This window comes from Saccostrea cucullata, unplaced genomic scaffold (assembly GCF_032062105.1).
Source record: "Saccostrea cucullata isolate Sc308-1 unplaced genomic scaffold, CSIRO_AGI_Scuc_v1 ctg9230, whole genome shotgun sequence".
NCBI classification, from domain to species: domain Eukaryota; kingdom Metazoa; phylum Mollusca; class Bivalvia; order Ostreida; family Ostreidae; genus Saccostrea; species Saccostrea cuccullata.
Window position 1 is genome coordinate 3,105 of NW_026924614.1, and position 10,334 is coordinate 13,438.

Sequence of the window (10,334 nt, forward strand, 5' to 3'; positions counted from 1 at the left end):
TCCCCCCCCCCCGTTACACCTTCAAACCCACAGAGCTACAGTCTTGATAGAGACCTGGTTTGTGTTTTGTAAACAAGGGCACCGCTAAGCAGAGCATCCCCTCGCGACAGCAACTTCACTGGTAATGGCAATATCTCATAAGAGATAAATTCCCCGAGGGACGTTAAATTTTTGTTAAAGATTGATAGTACAATGTATTTTTTTTAATGTCCCTCTTAAAATTTTTTCCTCATATGAGGGCTTGCAGGAGGAGAGCTGCACTTTCTTTCCTATAATAGGAACTGTCAGAAATGACGACCATTGAGCAGTGAGGGATCTTTTTGTGCAAGCATCTACTGGGAATGGGCCCTTTGTTTACACGGTCTCATTGAAAGGCCCGTCCCACGTCCCACAAAGGGATTCAAGCCCGCAACATTAGGATCAACTCCCTTACTTTTAAAAAAATTATCTTGGTTAAGGGGGGGGGGGATAACAAGTATACCTAATTTGGGGTAGTAAAGTTTAATATAAGATATTTAAAATTTTTTTTCAGCACTATTTATTTTTTAAACAAAATTATCGGGGTAAGGGATGTCTATTTTTAACAAAAATCAAATTGCATCGTATTTTAGTGGGGAGGGGGGGCATAATATGATACGCAATTGGGCAGTTTCCCTTATACCTAGCAGAAACATATCACGTATGCTAGCAGATATATGTATAAGTTTCAGTAATTATTTACCTACCTAAATATATCTCACAGTTCCAGGCAATATGCATTTTTTTGAAGAAAAATTACAATGTACATATGTACATCGAGACGTTAATTGAACCTGTGGATTGAATTTACAGCTTAGAGGAATAACATGCACCCCATATTCCCAGACACCTGTTGGAATTGGTAGAGTCTATAACATAACCCAATCTTGGATTTCGGGAAAATTATTTCCGGATTGGTTTTCACATCTATAATTTTCTTAACGCCGAACCCATTGTATTCTTCATATGAGGCGGTAAATCCAATCTTGACATGTATTTTATGGGAAAGGGAAATTTCCCGGGATACTGCTTTGTTTTGAAGTACGACCCTTCTTCACAACAGCTCCATGAAAGGGATGAAGAAAATAGGTATGAAAGTAGTAAACATAGAGATATGTTTTGAAATAGTGATTGAATATGCGGTGTAGACACTTCAACAGTGTTCAACGGGTCTGGTATAAATATATTTAAATACGAAAAAATCAAATTAAAATATTTATAAATATATATATATATATACAAATTAACTTCAAGTTTTGCAAAAGGTCAACTTAATAAACTACCTAACCCAGACGGTTCTATATAATCAAGTCTGTAAACTACCTAACCCAGTCACGGTTCTACATAACTAAGTCTGTAAACTACCTAACCCAGTCACGGTTCAACCTAACCAAGTCTCTAAACAACCTAACCCAGTCACGGTTCAACATAACTAAGTCCATAAACTACCTAACCCAGTCATGGTTCAACATCACCAAGTCTCAAAACACCTAAACCAGTCACGGTTCTACATCACCAAGTCTTAAACTACCTAAACCAGTCAAGGTTCTAAAATCACCAAGTCTGTAAACTACCTAACCCAGTCACGGTTCTTCATAAACAAGTCTCTAAACTACCTAACCCAGTCATGGTTCTACAAATCAAGTCTATAAACTCCTAACCCAGTCACGGTTCAACATGACCAAGTCTGTAAACTACCTAACCCAGTCACGGTTCAACCTAACCAAGTCTCTAAACAACCTAACCCAGTCACGGTTCAACATAACTAAGTCCATAAACTACCTAACCCAGTCATGGTTCAACATCACCAAGTCTCTAAATACCCAAACCAGTCACGGTTCTACATCACCAAGTCTGTAAACTACCTAAACCAGTCAAGGTTCTACATCACCAAGTCTGTAAACTACCTAACCCAGTCATGGTTCTACATAAACAAATTCTAAACTACCTAACCCAGTCATGGTTCTACAAATCAAATCTATCACCAACCCAGTCACGGTTCAACATGACCAAGTTGTAAATACCTAACCCAGTCATGGTTTTATATAACCAAATCTGTAAACTACCTAACCCAGTCACGGTTCTACATAACCAAGTTTTAAACTACCTAAACCCCGTCACGGTTCAACCAACCAAGTCTCAAACAACCTAACCCAGTCACGGTTCCATAACTAAATCCATAAACTACCTAACCCAGTCATGGTTAAAATACCAAGTCTATAAACTACCTAACCCGTCACGGTTCTACATAACCAAGTCTTTAAACTACCTAAACCAGTCACGGTTCTCATCACCAAGTTGTAAATACCTAACCCAGTCACGGTTCTACATAACCAAGTCGTAAAAATCCTAACCCAGTCACGGTTCAACCTAACCAAGTCTCAAACAACCTAACCCAGTCACGGTTCGACATAACTAAGTCCATAAACTACCTAACCCAGTCATGGTTCAACATCACCAAGTCTGTAAACTACCTAACCCAGTCACGGTTCTACATAACCAAGTCTTTAAACTACCTAACCCAGTCACGGTTCAACATCACCAAGTCTATAAACTACCTAACACAGTCACGCTTTGACTTCACCAAGTCTGTAAACTACCTAACCCAGTCACGGTTCAACATCACCAAATCTGTAAACTACCTAACCCTGTCACGGTTCGACATAACTAAGTCTATAAACTACCTAACCCAGTCACTTTTCTACATAACCAAGTCTTTAAAAACCTAACCCAGTCACGGTTCAACATAACTAAGTCTATAAAAAACCTAACCCAGTACGGTTCTACATAACCAAGTCTTTAAACTACCTAAAACCCGTCACGGTTCTACATCACCAAGTCGTAAATACCAACCGTACGGTCACATAACCAAGTCTTTAAAAAACCTTACCCAGTCACGGTTAACCAACCAAGCCAAACAACCAACCCAGTACGGTTCGACAAAAAAGTCCAAACACCTAACCCCGTCATGGTTCAAAATACCAAGTCTGTAAACTAGCAACCCAGTCACGGTTTACATAACCAGTCTTTAAACTACCTTACCCAGTCACGGTTCAACATCACCAAGCAAAAAACCTAAAACAGTCACGCTTTGACTTCACCAAGTCTGTAAACTACCTAACCCGTCAGGTTCACATAACTAAGTCTATAAACACCTAACCCCCTCACTTTTCTCATAACCAAGCTTTAAAATACCAACCCCGTACGGTTAAAAAACTAAGTTAAAAATACCAAACCCACATTCCAAAAAACCCAATCGTAAACTACCTAACCCAGTCAATTAACCAACCAAGTCTCAAAAACCCAACACACACGGTTCAAATAACAAGTTATAAACTACCCAAACCCCGTCACGGGTTAATAACCAAATCTGTAAACTACCTAAACCAGTCACGGTTCAACATGACCAAGTCTGTAAATACCAACCAAATCACGGTTCAACTTCACCAAGTTCTAAACTACGAACCCCTACAGTTTACATAACCAAGTCAAAAAACCTAACCCAGTAGGTTAACATACCAAGCGAAATACCTAACCTAGATGGTTTTCATAACCAAATCTGCACCTAAACTAGTCACGGTTCCATAAAACTCAAAAAACCAACCCCGTACGGTTTACATAACCAAGTCTGTAAACACCAACACAGTCACGCTTTACATACCAAGTCTCCAAACTACTTAACCCAGTCACGATTCTACATAACTGTGACTAGGTTATGTAGTTTAGAGACTTGTTTATGTAAACCGTGACTGGGTTAGGTGTTAAAAGGGCTTGTTTTTATTGAACCGTGACTAGGTTATGTAGTTTAAACTTTTTATGTAAGCCGTGACTGGGTTATGTAGTTTAAGGCTTGTTTATGTGACCCCTGACTGGGTTATGTAGTTTAAAACTTGTTTATGTCCTGACTGGGTTATGTAGTTTAGAGACTTGTTTATGTAGAACCGTGACTGGGTTATGTATTAAGAGACTTGTTTATGTAGAACCGTACTGGGGTTGGTAGTTAAAAGGGCTTGTTTATATTGAACCGTGACTAGGTTATGTAGTTTAGAAACTTCTTTATGTGAACCGTGACTGGGTTATGTAGTTTAAGACTTGTTTATGTAGAGTCGTGACTGGTTTATGTAGTTTGGTTGTTTATGTAAGCCGTGACTGGGTTATAGTTAAAAATTTTTATATTGAACCGTGACTAGGTTATGGATTTAGAGGCTTCTTTATGTAGAACCGTGACTGGGTTATGTAGTTTAAATTTTTATGTAAACCGTGACGGTTTATGTATTTAGAGACTTGTTTATGTAGACCTGACTGGGTTGGTATTAAGGGACTTGTTTTTTGAACCATGACTAGGTTATGTGGTTTAGAGACTTCTTTATGTAGAACCTACTAGGTTATGTATTTAGAGACTTCTTTATGTAAACCGTGACTAGGTTATGTAGTTTAAATTTTTTTTATGAGAACCGTGACTGGGTTATAAGTTGAACTTTTTTATGTAGAACCTAGGGGATATATTTAGACTTTTTTATGTAGAACCGTGACTGGGTTATATAGTTTGGAGACTTTTTATGTTGAACCGTGACTGGGTTGGTTGTTAAAAGACTTATTTATGTGGAACTGTTACTGGATTTAGGTAGTTTAGAGACTTGTTTATGTTCAACCATGACTGTGTAATGTTGAATAGTGACTGGGATATGTAGTTCAGTGGCTGGGTTACACTGTTCAGTGACTGGGATCTGTTGAACCATGACTGGATTACTAGGTTTCCTTGTGTATCGGATTTTAGTTTCCGATGATTTTTTTTATGAGTTATGTGAGTTATGGCACAGTTGAACATTTTATTAGGTTATGTTAAACCCTATACCATCATATATTGGTCGTTGAACGTTATTTTACTTCTAGGACCAAATTTCCCTTTTTATCCAGGTTCACATTTGGGCAAATTTACCAGCTTTAATGGGGGGTTTCCCTTTATAAAAACCTTTTTTTTTCTGGTAGATTAACATACTTAATCAATTTAATTAATATTCTGCAGAAAGTGACATGTAAGTATAAAATAGGTCACAGTTCACTTTGGCATGCTTGTGTATAGAACTGTAGAAGTGATACTAATAGGTCATGAAATTTATTATGTTTATATTAAATACCACAAACTTAGTGAAATCGTACTTTCGCTTGGATGTCATAATATTAGGTCTCCGATTAAAAATCGAATTAGTTGCCACACATCATCATGTTTACAAAAGTATATTGCATCGGGATCGAATATGTGTTCTATTACAAAAAACCATACCGGAAATAATATTCCCGGAATGGCAGGTTATGTTATAGACTCTACCGTTGGAATTTGGTATTTAATCGGTTCCCCCAGACTCGACACGCCTTTTAAACTTTAAAACTGGCTTTTAAACTGGTTCCCAGCGGAAATGATTATTGTCAACTCGTACATAAAATGTCAGGGTTTCAGACAGTGGAAACGTGATATCTGAAGAAGTATTTCATTAATGAACTTGAAAATGTATAGGTTCATCTTTTTATAATGCCACACATGTATTAAACGCTGAGAATGGTTAATGCAAAGGTTTTCTGTCAATCTTGCCCACAAACACACAAACACACACACATACGCACATTCGCGATGCTATATCCCCCCCCGCAACTAGTTGGGGAGGGGATAATTAGGATAGATTGTGATGCAAATTTGCAGTTGCATTTGAAATTTCATGACATTTCTTGATTTACAAGGAATATCCGTCTTATATTTTGTTATCACTATATTTTGATTAAATCACATTTTCTAATGAACAGTTTTCTCTGTCCATTTTTTTTTAGTTGTGAGGAACAAATTGCTACAAAATATATGATGGACATTTAAGCACTGTACACATGTATATGGATAAGCATGGACTTTAAGATCCGGTATGACAGACAAAATGATTTTAAAAGGCATTTCATGTTAAAACAGTGACTAAAAATAAGAAATTAACAAAAATGCTCTTTCAATTTGAGCTAAAATAAAAGTGGCGTGACCTTGACATACACGAAACGGTAGATACAAACTTTGTTTTTCCGTCATTTAATATATATACAGATCTGTCCCATAGGGGTATAAGATAATAAATCAAAGTTTGAATTGAAATATATTATAAGAAAAAAACATCTGATTACAAAAATTGCCCAATTGACATTGAGGTACCCGAAAGTCAGCAAAATTATCTGGCTTTGCCCCAGAGTTTAAATATAAGAATTATTAAGACAATCAAATGCATGAATATTTATTAATAATTTAGTTTTCAATAATCATTTCTGCAGATCAGGTCAAGACCATTCAGCATTAAGGTACTCACTGCAAAAAATATGGCAAATATATAATTTCTAACATAGATAATTTCGGATAAAGTGCTCACTAACAAGTTCATTGTTACATATTGTCCCAATTATGAAATTCACACGTATTTTTTTTCAAAGCTACAAAGAACTAATGTTCTTAACCATTTCTTTCCGTGGAACTATCATCATTTACTATGTTTGTTAAACAAGCAAATTAAAAAAACTGTGTCCCCTATGCGCATATTGAGTCAAATATAAACGCCCTATCATATGCCATTAAAAAGTTATCACTAAATTTAATTTTTTTAATTGGGCAAACATGAAATCAAACCCCCCCCCCCCCTTTCCCAAAGGGAAAAAAACATTGTTTTAATCGAGACTGACATCAAATTTTGGCAAACCTAAACTTTATTAAAATTCAAAAACTGGACTTACTTTTGATCCTCCTTTTGAAATCTCGGCCGGTGTCTCTTTCTCTAACTGTGCATTACCGGTAACCACGGCTTTGTCTTTACCGGTTTTAGTTTTCTCTTTGCCCCAACAACAAGCTTCTACGTGTACAGGCGATGAGCACCATTCCAAAGAAACTAGCAGCAGCAACACAGCGATAAACACAACTGCAGACTGAATGAATTTGGATTTATTTACAGATTGTAAGTTTTTTTTAATTTATGTAAATCATTTATTTAGAAGAAGGAGAGGGGAAAAAACATCTTAAAATTAATATCTTTTTCATATCAGAGAACAATAACGTTGCATAACTTTTTTTGCGAGTTGCTTTAATTAGCGAATATGAATCACTGCGAACTACTGATGCTGAACAGTTTCCTCGGTGCGAAAATTGATCGCGCATATCGTTTTCAAACTGAAAAGCGAATAAAAAGTGACGCAAATAATAACGATTTACAGTACTTTTACATTTAAGAAATAAGGTATCATTTTTTAGTTTTTTTGGGATGTAAAACGGGTCGGTCATGATAAAAACCCATAAAGCCCGAAGCTTTTTGGGGATCATGTGCCAACCCTAGTGAACAAATCCCATTATGGAAGATTTGATCATGTGCCAACCCGTTTTACATCCCAATAAAACAAAAAATGATACCTCATTGCTTATATTTACATTTGGGACTTATTCATACTTTAAATTATCCTGATTGTGACTTTTAACGTGTGAAATGCATTATTTTTCAAACCCAACGGTAGACCTGGCTTCAGTTTTACTAAACTTCGTATCTTAAGAAAAAAAGTCCAGTTACGAAGTTCGTAACTTTTAATTATCGTAATCTTAACTTATGAACAATTCGTAAGATACGATCTTGAAACTCTCTTTTAAAGGAAATATAAATATTCGTAGTTACGAGGTCCACCCAAACTGTCAAAAACCTAACTACTGTACCTATTTGAAAAAAATGTGTACACAAGACACAAAATAAAAGAAATTTAACTTTAAAAAACACTTTAAAGTATTTAACTTTAACAAACACTTTAAAGTAAAAAAAAAAACATGTCATTCAAAGGATTTGAATTCATTTTTTTTTCTCTAAATTTTTTTTATTTTTTTGCAAAATCATGCTATTAAAAAGCGAAAAATTATCTAATATGACATATGGTAGACCAATTTTTATAGAAAATTACAGAATTCATAATTTTAAACAGAATAACCAATTTTACAAAGTATGCATTTCAATATTATTCAAAAAAAAATGAGATTTTTGTTATTCTGGTGAAGTTATTATCCTATAAACGTTTCCTTAAATGTGAATATTCTATTGTTCTATGTTAGAGTCAACTCTCTTGCTATGGTTAAAAGAACAGTCGACGAAATGAAAAAAAAAGTGGGCCGACATGCAGAGCCTGACAAAAAAGAAAGAAGGAGAAAGGAGAAGATCTATAAAGATGACTGGTGGAGGCCCTGGCCCAAATCTAATTTTTAAATGTTGGGAAAATTTGGAAAATTTTATAAAAAAACTTATTTTTTTAAACAATATGTCATTCACTTTCGTCAGTTAGTATTGAAATCAGTATGAGTGGAATATCTAGAGTTTCAGTGCATAAAACAAATCATTTAGAAAGAATTTGTTGAAGAAATTTTCAAAAGCAAACAGTTGCATAAAATTATCTTCCTGCTATAAATTTTCTAAGGACCCCAAAGTATATTGATCCAAGGCTGTTTTTTGCACTCCTGACATAAAGGTTCATGTGAGCTTTCCTGATTAAAGAGTGTCTGTCAGTGCAAATGTTACTCAGGCGAGCATTGTGGGTCATGGACCTTTATTTCTTATAGATGTATTTATTTTCCTTATATATTTTGTAGGTTCTAAAATCGTTATCAATGCGCAATCGAGGGCATTAGCATGGAATGTAGGGAGAATGTTATATGTATATAGGCTCTTATCAATTTTTATATTGACAGTAGATAAGATAAGATTTATTAATACCAAATTTTGGGGCCCCTCAGGGCATACAAGTATTGAGAAATGCAAGAAGAAATTCAGAATTGATAGTAGCAACTAACAAAAGATTAATGATATAATTATGATTATGTAAACAGATTGAAATTACACATGTACCAGAATTACATAAATTAATTTCAAAAAGGGGAAACAGTATTCTTTTTTTAAATATATAATTTTTGTGTGGATATTAATGTCCAAGAAGCTTCTTCCATTAGTATCACCGCTGTTGTTCCATCCACTACAGATTTGCTAAGCCTGAACCCCCCAAACCCAAAAGGGCCCTTTTTTATTTTTTACTTAAAGTGTATGTAATTTATGCACCACAGTACCAGATTAAAAGTTGAACACTTTGCTTTGGCAAAACGTATTGCTTCCTTAATCACTGAATCTCACCGGAATATAAGTGGTTAAATTCATGTCTGTTTTCCACCTCATTTTTTTTTTTATCTTTTGAATCATTAATGTACATTACTCATCTCTTATTTTAAAGATAACACCATGCCTCAGTCACTATCCAGTACAAGTAGCAGAAATGGTGGTAAGGCTATACACATAAATGCGTTAAATAATTATACAGTGATAGAAGTATTTATTTTTACAAAATTTATTTTTTATTCGATAAAATAAGAGAAATGTTATTTATATTTCATAGAAAAAGTTCCTTTACGACTTTCACTATTTTTAAACTTTTAATCATTATAATTATTATTTCTAGTCAAAGACACATCAACCCTTAGTCATAGTGCTGTGATTCCGCTCACAGAGGCTGATAAACCTGGAACCTCCAAAGAAGGTAACCCTCCCCTAATTTTTTTTTTAAATCAACTTATTGTATATTATTAAATATGCAGGTTAGTCAAAGGTTTGCAACTTTACAGGGGTTTTTATTTACCCCCGGTTTTATTCCTTACACGCATAATTTTTTTGGTTCAAGCAAATCGTATTTATCACTATATTGAATAAACTACCGATTATTGCAGGCATACAACACTGAACAGTCATTTTACTATAAACTCTACTGAAAAGCATTAATCAAGTTAATTTATTTTACAGGTGACAATGCAAATACCAGCAGACCAGTCAGTAAACCGACTTAGTTTTTTTTTTTTTTTTTTTCCTTTTCCTAGACGCCAACTTTGAGACCTCGTAACTCGCTCATTTCTGAACGGATTTCGCTAAATTTTCAGAGTTTTTGGACGTTACAAATCTCAATTAAAATGTTATCATACATATCAAAAATTCCCTTCCGCTTTCGAGTTATTTCCCTTTAAATGAAAATTTGATACTGTTCGTTTCCAGACAAAGGCTCAGAAACGACAAAAGCTGGAGAAGAAGTACTACTGCATTTAAATACTAGAAGAATTGAAGTTGTGCACATCGGTTTTTCTCTTTCGATTTCGCGCTCCAAACGGTGCTAGATAGGGGTCAAAAATGAGAATGCCTAAAACCCCAAATTTTACATATATTTCCTTGTGTATCTTTTAAACTAAAAATAATTTGTTAAACATTTTTCACAAATATTGTGCATAATTTTAAGGT

At 34.9% G+C, this 10,334-nt stretch overlaps 2 long non-coding RNA genes across 2 annotated transcripts; one reads left to right on the top strand and one right to left on the bottom strand.

The window, feature by feature from the left end:
* Positions 1 to 6,268: 6,268 nt before the first annotated feature.
* Positions 6,269 to 6,862, bottom strand: LOC134266862 (uncharacterized). Its single transcript, XR_009992056.1, has 2 exons — positions 6,775 to 6,862; positions 6,269 to 6,355 (listed from the first exon to the last, which is right to left on the bottom strand). It is a non-coding gene; the product is annotated as an uncharacterized LOC134266862 (long non-coding RNA).
* A 2,420-nt stretch (positions 6,863 to 9,282) lies between these two features.
* Positions 9,283 to 9,884, top strand: LOC134266863 (uncharacterized). The gene is made up of 3 exons (XR_009992057.1): positions 9,283 to 9,333; positions 9,511 to 9,588; positions 9,849 to 9,884. It is a non-coding gene; the product is annotated as an uncharacterized LOC134266863 (long non-coding RNA).
* Positions 9,885 to 10,334: the final 450 nt, after the last annotated feature.